Below are 8536 nucleotides of genomic sequence, written 5' to 3' on the forward strand. Positions count from 1 at the left end.
GGACACGATCACCTGAGCCCCGAGTCCCGACCCCTTAGCCCCGGGGCCGACCGGCACACCGGCGACCCGAACCCCGGTTGCCTGAGTGCCCGGGACTCGAGGAGACCCGAGTTCTACCAGCACGGCCAAGCCCCATGACCTGGGGATCCGTTGAGCTGGTCCCCGAGGTTGACCAGCACGCCGGACTTCGCCGCGGCCGTCTACCCCAAAGTTTAGGAAACCAGTGGATCGCTAGCGACTCTGGGCCCGGTGAGGTCGTCCACCCGAGTCCCCGGGTTCGATGACGAGCGTTGACCCGCTGCCCCCCCCCCCCCCCCCCCCCCCCCCGGTGCGACCGCCCTGGCCCACGCCTGTCCTTTCTTCCCGTGATTTGTTGTTGTTGTTTTTTTTTTTTTCCTCCCACCTCCACTCCTGTCGCCGCTTCCCCTGATCGGATCGGCCCCGCCTTCGTTTGCATTACTATCCTTGACACCCGTTTCTTTCGTTGTAGCACTGGTGGGGGCTGCGTGACGGCGAGACGACGACCATCCACAAACGGTGTCTGGTGGCAGGAAGGAGGGTCTCGGTTAGGCGTCCATTCGATCCACAAAGCCCTCTTGGTGCGCCCTCCGTTCCATGTCCCCCTCCCCCCACCCCAGCCGGGAAACGCTACTGACCCAGGTGGCTGGGGACGAGGCTGTGCGCCGGCGAGGCAGGTGCTGCGTCCCGGCCGCTCTGCTGCGATCCGCCCGTAGTCGTCACACACGGACTCCCTCACTCCACCACCGTGGTGCCCGGACGCCCCCTGCCTGTTGGTCGCTTTTATACTACCCAAAGAGGTCGACGGGGTGGGCGGTGGGGCTTGAGGAAGCTGTCTGGGAGTACATGGATGGAAATAGGAACAGTTGTAGTTAGAAGGAATGGGAAGGGGTGGGGTGTGTGCGCGGGGGCGGGGGCGGGGGGGGGGTGGGTGTGTGGGTGGGTGTCTTCACGCGCGCACGGGAGGGGCGGAGGGGCAGAGAATAGGATCTCAAGGTCATTTTGGAAATACCAACCTGTGTTATTCTCCAAGCACCTTCAACAGAAGTATTTGGTGTAAAAGACGACCACAGAGGGACAACTCAAAACACCACCCCTGCGGCTCAGGGGCCCCCAGACAGACAGGGAGGGTCAGGACCGGTAGGACAGCAGAAGTGCTCCCCCACCCCGACTTAGATTTGAGGCTCTGCCAGACTCAGGCGGTGCTAGTCGCCCACTCTCTTGCCGTCGAGAAGGAATTCCTGTTCTCCTGTGGGGTCATGTAGTTCGGGGAACTTCCCAAGCCGCTCAGCTCACAAGAACACCTACGCCCAGTGTCATGGACTCCCTCCCTCACACTCGCCATCCCCCTCTGAAGCCCAGAAGGGAAAGAAAAAGAAAACATCGACTGCCTGCCTGCCCGCCCGCCCGCATTTACTATTCTAGGTGTTTCCTCACCTATTAACACTGGAAACACAACTCGCATGCCAAAATTCCCATCCTTGTAAAAGCGAACAGTTCAGGGGCACCTGGGTGCCTCACTCGGTAAGGTGTCCCAGTCTCGCCTCAGGTCATGATCTCGGGGTTCTTGAATTTCAGCCCCCACATCTGGCTCTGTGCTGACACCTTGGAGCCTGCCTGGTGATCCATTCTCTCCCTCCCTACCCCCTCTCTCTCCCACTCACTCAACTGGAATGAATGCATACGTAATAAGTAAACAAATGTATAGGTGTGTGTACACTTCAGCGGGCTATCTTAGGCTACTACTCACAAAGCTATGGGACCATCACTGTTCATTCCAAACTATTTCCATCACCTCAAAGAGAAAGAAACCCCACGCCCCCCTCTTCCTCACCCCCCCCCCCCAAGTACCTTAGACACTGACTCTTGGTAGCCCTGCAATGTTGCCAAACATTGGTGCTCCCCAACCTCCCCCCCTCCCCCCCCCCCCCCCCCCCCCGTCAAAGAACTCCCCTAATTCAGGCACTTCCGGGTTGTTCCAACACCTGGAACGGGGGGGGGGGGGGGGGAGGAGGGGAGACTGGTGTGTTGGGAGAGTGCGGGGGGGGGGGGGCGGCACGGGACACAGAAGCACTCTGCCCCCCCCCCTTCCCTTTGCCTCTCTTCCATCTGGGGTTTCCTGAGGTGTATCCTTTGACGCCATCACTCATCTATGAGAAATGAGAAAAAGAGGACCGAACGTGGCTAGATCGTTTTCGATAGCCCGATACGCATACCCACACGCACGCCGAAAGAAACGAAAATTACAATCCGCTGGAAGGTCAAACAACGGCAGAGTGGTGCAATGAATGACGCTACACTCACACGATACAAGAGAATGCAGCTGTTACAGATTATGTTGGCAGAGAGGTTTTGGTAGCACGGGAATCCGCTTGTGGTGTTCCGATACTTCATGACAAGCGGTGGGAAACCTTCTACGTAGGGTGAGCTCTCTTGTATCCGAAGACACCAAATCATCATTTCAAAGGCTACGGGTGGTGAAATCGCTCTGGCTTGCAACTTCTTACCCCCTATGTTGTTCTCCATGATTGCATTTCAGCTTCCTCCCTTATCCGAGCCAACGACCCTGCCTGGTTTTTATGTATGTATTTCTGTTTTTAAAGAGATAAGTACGACATTGGATCCTAAACGGAGGCAGAGCTTTGGCTACTGGTCTCAGAAACGATGATTGTCTTTATTTGTATGGATCCGCCTAACTTTTGCCTCTCACGCCTTTCCTCTCGCTGCAGAACATCTTAAGATGAAGGGAGCCCGCTCAGGTGGGACCGCCGCTTGTGGAAAAAGTCATCGGGGCAAAATAGTGAAAGCAGCGTCGATAAAGAATAGGTTGCGGGTTAGACACATATTCCCGTTTGATCCCCACCCCCCATCGATCAATCACTTACTCCCCTTTGATACCATGTTTTGTTTATTCCTGTATTTGTGGATGGGTTTTCAAAGATTTTACTGTAAGCGCGCGCTACACCCAGCGTGGGACTCGAACTCGCAACCCACGAGATACAGTGGCACGATCCACCACCTGAGCCCACCAGGTACCCTGATGCCACGTTTTCTTTCTTTGCCTCCCTGCCGGCCTGCCTCTCTGCCTGCCTCCCGGCCGGCCTGCCTGCCTGCCTGCCTGCCTCCCTCCCTCCCTGCCGCCTGCCTGCCTGCCTGCCTGCCTGCCTGCCTGCCTCCCTCCCTCCCTCCCTCCCTCCCTCCCTGCCTCCCTCCCGGCCGGCCTGCCTCCCTCCCGGCCGGCCTGCCTCCCTCCCGGCCTGCCTGCCTGCCTGCCTCCCTCCCTCCCTGCCGGCCGGCCTGCCTGCCTGCCTGCCTGCCTGCCTGCCTGCCTGCCTCCCTCCCTCCCTCCCTGCCTCCCGGCCGGCCTGCCTCCCTCCCGGCCGGCCTGCCTCCCTCCCGGCCGGCCTGCCTCCCTCCCGGCCTGCCTGCCTGCCTGCCTGCCTCCCTCCTTCCCTGCCGGCCTGCCTGCCTGCCTCCCTGCCTGCCTGCCTGCCTGCCTGCCTGCCTCCCTCCCTCCCTCCCTGCCTCCGGCCTGCCTGCCTCCCTCCCGGCCGGCCGGTCTGCCTGCCTCCCGGCCTGCCTCCCTCCCGGCCTGCCTGCCTGCCTCTCTGCCTGCCTCCCGGCTTGCCTGCCTCCCTCCCGGCCGGCCTGCCTCCCTGCCGGCCGGCCTGCCTCCCTCCCTCTCTGCCGGCCTGCCTGCCTCCCTCTCTGCCGGCCTGCCTGCCTCCCTCCCTGCCGGCCTGCCTCCCTCCCTCTCTGCCGGCCTGCCTGCCTGCCTCCCTGCCGGCCGCCCTGCCTGCCTGCCTCCCTGCCGGCCGCCCTGTCTGCCTGCCTCCCTGCCTCCTTGCCGGCCTGCCTGCCTCCCTGCCTCCTTGCCTGCCAGCCTGCCTCCCTCCCTGCTTGCCGGCCTGCCTGCCTGCCGGCCTGCCTGCCTGCCTGCCGGCCTGCCTCCCTCCCTCCCTCCCTCCCTCCCTCCCTGCCTGCCTGCCTGCCTGCCGGCCTCCCTCCCTGCTTGCCGGCCTCCCTGCCGGCCTGCCTGCCTGCCTGCCGGCCTGCCTCCCTCCCTGCTTGCCGGCCGGCCTGCCTGCCTGCCTGCCTGCCTGCCGGCCTGCCTGCCTGCCTGCCTGCCTGCCTGCCGGCCTGCCTCCCTCCCTCCCTCCCTCCCTCCCTCCCTCCCTGCCTGCCTGCCTGCCTGCCTGCCTGCCTGCCTGCCGGCCTCCCTCCCTGCCTGCCGGCCTGCCTCCCTCCCTGCTTGCCGGCCCGCCGGCCGGCCGGCCTGCCTGCCTGCCTGCCTGCCAGTCTGCTTGCCTCCCTGTCTCCCTGCCGTCCTGCCTCACCTCCCTCCCTGCCTCTACGTCCAACTGAAACATGAAGTCTGTGAGGTGGGAGCTGTAGCCATCCGGTTCTTCCTATATCCTGATCACAGACCATAGAACGATCTTTGCCATAGATTCGTGTTTTCAATAAATCATCTGTTCGATGGCTATCGATAAAGGAAATTGTCAACTTTTAACGGCTGTGGACCCTGCTCCTGGGCTCCCAGGGAAGCTAGGCTTTAACATTTACCAAGCTCCAAATGACCCTGCCAAACCCCAAAGCGTGTGCTCTGTTTCTGTCCTGAGCACACGTTGCATGTCCGCTTCATTTAAATAAACAACAACAACAACAACAACAAAAATGGATCAAAGGGGTGACTTGGCTGGCTGGCTCGCTCAGCTAGGTCAGGGGAGCGGGTGACTCTTCATTGCCAGGCTGTGAGTTTGGGCCTTATGTTGGGTGAGAAGAGGACATAAAAACAAAACCAATCCATCAGTCAGTCAGTCAGTCAGTCAGTTGAGAATTAAAAAGGAGCCTTCCAAACATACAGATGAGAAAATGGAAGAAAACCTCCCTGGATCCCCAAAGATTAAAGTCATACAGCTTTGCACATACTGAAGACAGAAAGTAAACCCTGTAAAAATTTTCTGCCGTGTCTTTCGTCATTATACCTCGTAACAACAACAACAACAACGACAACAACTCCTCCTTCTCCTCCTCCTCCTCTTCCTCCTTCATCCATTCTATTTAAGAATTCCCAACACTGACAACTCTTATAAAGACCATCCAAGCACGGGACACAGAACTGCATTAGACCACATTCTTATGGCTACCTGGCAGACATTAGAACTTCCGGCCTTCGTGGTGACACCCCGAGCTCACTGGTGAGCTCTGCTTCCGAGTATTCCCGTGAAGCACACCACAAGCTCAGTCCGTGTTCACGGGACCACACTTAACAGATCGGGAACAGAACAGAACACACACCATACGGTGTTCACAGCAGCTGACGGAAGGGCAGGGGAAATACAAGTACCTCACACATCCAACTAACGGGGTTCTCTGAGAACAAAACTCTCTTTACGTCTTCCAACGTCTTCCAACGGGTGTGGATGTCCTTTGGATGCAGAAAACATTCGCATGTCATTTGCTATCGTTGCTCTCGGCACGCTCTTGCACCGAGCTCAAGGGACTGAGAGATGCATCTCACCAGGTTAAAAAAATCTATCCATCGTGTGCCACCGCCACGGAGTCTCTGCACGCACTCTCTCCTTTTCTCACTCACACTAGCCTTTCGTACTTCGGCACCACTGTCGGTCGAACACGAGGATCAGAAAACACAAGGTTTCAGAACTTCTAACAGCCTTCTGGTTACATAGCACACCCTTGCATTCATAGCATTGATACGACTCCGCGAAATAAAGAGTAGCGGATACAAACGGGACACCCACCGTCAAAGTCACAGCCTGTATGGTGTGAAGACGAATTCAAGAGTGAGAAAGCACGTAGACGGAAATATTCCTTCCTATGGCAGAATATTTACAGCACTGCTTTCAATGAAGTGCTTCTCCCGTAAACATTTGAAATGAGATGAACGGCACAGATTCAATGAAGGCTTCATACTGTACTTGTGCATAGGAAGGGAGACAAGTGTCACAAACTAAAAACGAAAGCAAAAAGACCAAACACTGTGACACCATGATCTCCAAAAAGGAGGTTTTCCCGGGGGTGGGGAAATAATGTGGTGGGGTTCCAATTAAAACAAGGAAAAAAGAATGTACTTCTAATGAATGGTTTCCATAGTGAACACGCACAAAGAATTCACTTGACGAGTCCAGGGATACAATATTACAGGAGAAATCCTTTGATGTCCATTGTAGCCTGTGTGTGTGTGTGTGTGTGTGTGTGTGTGTGTGTGTGTGTGTGTGTGAGAGAGAGAGAGAGAGAGAGAGAGAGAGAGAACGAGAGAGAGAGAGAGAGAGAGAGAACGAGAACCAATCAGGCAAACAGCAGTTCGCTTTCAAACACCTGATATTTCAACACTTCATGTAACAAAACTTCTAAAATTCATTTAGCTTTGCCTCTCTTTCTAAAGAAAAATGTCAAAAATAGTGGTGAATATACCCCACGCTGAACGTACTGATTCTGAAAACTCTCAGTATGGATGGGTTTTATAATACACTTAACCATGGGTGGGGTGCATGGGTGGCTTCGTCAGTTAAGTGTGTGACTGCGGCTCAGGTCATGATCTTACGGTTTGTGGGTTCGAGCCCTGCACCGGGCTCTGTGCGGACAGCCTGGAGCCTGCTTCGGATTCTGTCTCCCTCTCTCTCTGCTCCTTCCCCTTCCCGCTCTGTCTCTCTCGGTATCTCAAAAATAAATAAATGTTTAAAAAAAAAAAAGAAAGAAAGAAAGAAAATGAAAGAGAGAGAGAGAGAGAGAGAGAGAGAGAGAGAGAGAAGAGAAGAGAAGAAAAAAAGAAATACACTTACCATGTGTTTAGAAAAATTTGAATTCCTACCAGTCTATACCTACCCCGCTGTATAAATTCCCCAGCTGGAAGATTTAGAATCCGTGCTTGAGCCAAAGCCTGCAGGAAAACCGCTGCCTGACTCTGCATTTGATGGGGGTCCCCAACCGATGGCCGCACCTGATTTAGAACCACTATCGGAGTTCTTTCCAGAACCAGGGACCTGAGGAGGTTCCTCAACACATGACACATAGAAGTACCCTACGACCCAGCACTTTCACGACTAGGTACTTAGCCAAAGGATACAGGTCTGCTGTTTCCAAGGGGCACACGCACCCCAGTGTGCATAGCAGCACTATCGGCGGTAGGCAAAGTATGGAAAGGGGCCAAATGTCCATCGATGGATGAATGGATACAGAAGAGGTGGTATCCATCTACAACGGAGCAGTGCTCGGCCACCAGAGGGAATGAAGTCTTGCCATTTGCAAGTACCTGGATGGAACTGGAGGGTGTCATGCAAAGTGACATTCGTCCCTCAGAGAAACACATGTATCACAGGACCTCACCCGTGTGAGGACCTTCACTTCCCAAACAGAGGAACTCTGGGAAGGGAACCCGGGAAGGGAAGGGAAGAAGGGAAGAAGGGAAGGGAAGGAAAAATAACATACAAACAGGGAGGGGGACAAAAACGTAAGAGGCTCTTCCCTAAGGGGAACAAACAGAGGGCTCCTGGAGGGGGTTGTGCCAGGGCGGGGGCTGAAAGGGCGAGGGGTATGAAGGACTCTCCTCCTCAAACCACTGTTGCCCTATAGGCTAAGTACCTTGGGGGTACATTGAGAAAAATAAATTCAATAATAATATCAGAGAGGGCGAGGGTGAGGGCGAGGGCTACCTGATCATCTGCAAATGTAACAAAGGGAAAGTCCGGGAACCGTTTGGGAATGAAGCTGTCTACCGCTTCTCAGTCCTGGCAAAAGAACTGCTGCAGCTTATAGGCAGTCACGTCCCTCTGTAAGGCACCCGACAAACGCCTTCCTGCTTCTCAAAAGCTCATCTGGGCTTGGATGAGATTCAGGAAGTTTGCAGTCACACCATCGTTCCTTGATCGCATGACTTTCACCTGGGTTTCCTATTACGTAAAAGGAACACAGCCAAAACCCTTTGAAGGACTAGTGTGAATATCTTTCCTGTCCTGAACCAGAAGAACCTCTCCAAAGCTCCCAAAATACTCTTTCAGATCCTGTTCGGTTGTTTTCCACGGGAGACCCAACACTCTTAAATCTGACGTACCCTGGATGGCTCTCTTCACTTTCACTGCTGAAGAAGCAGGCACCTGTCTCGTCCCTTTTTCTGTGGCTATCTTTGGGATAAGTTGACGACTATCCGCTACCGGATTTCCCCAGCCAGCATCAGGGATGTGCAGAATGTCTTTGACCAGCCGGACACCTCTCATACGCTGAGACGCTGGATTCCGGTAGTGCAGTCCACGTGCTGCCGACAAACTGGGCTGTCACTGTGGACAGCAGCACTGTCCCGTCGTCTTCCGATGGCATTTCGATGGGCTCGTCATTCTCATCTTTGGTCACCCGAGTACATTCAGACACCTGCTCTTATTTCTCCGCTAGGCCGCTGCTAGGAAGCCTGACAGGGAACCCGAAGCGGCGAGGGATCCAGGAGCAGCCCAGCTACCGCTTCGCTCCCACGAAATGGCCGCCTTGTAACTCTTTACGGAAG

The sequence above is a fragment of the Panthera onca genome, unplaced genomic scaffold, assembly GCF_046562875.1.
Source record: "Panthera onca isolate mPanOnc1 unplaced genomic scaffold, mPanOnc1 haplotype 2 h2.h2tg000196l_path, whole genome shotgun sequence".
In the NCBI taxonomy this organism is placed as follows: domain Eukaryota; kingdom Metazoa; phylum Chordata; class Mammalia; order Carnivora; family Felidae; genus Panthera; species Panthera onca.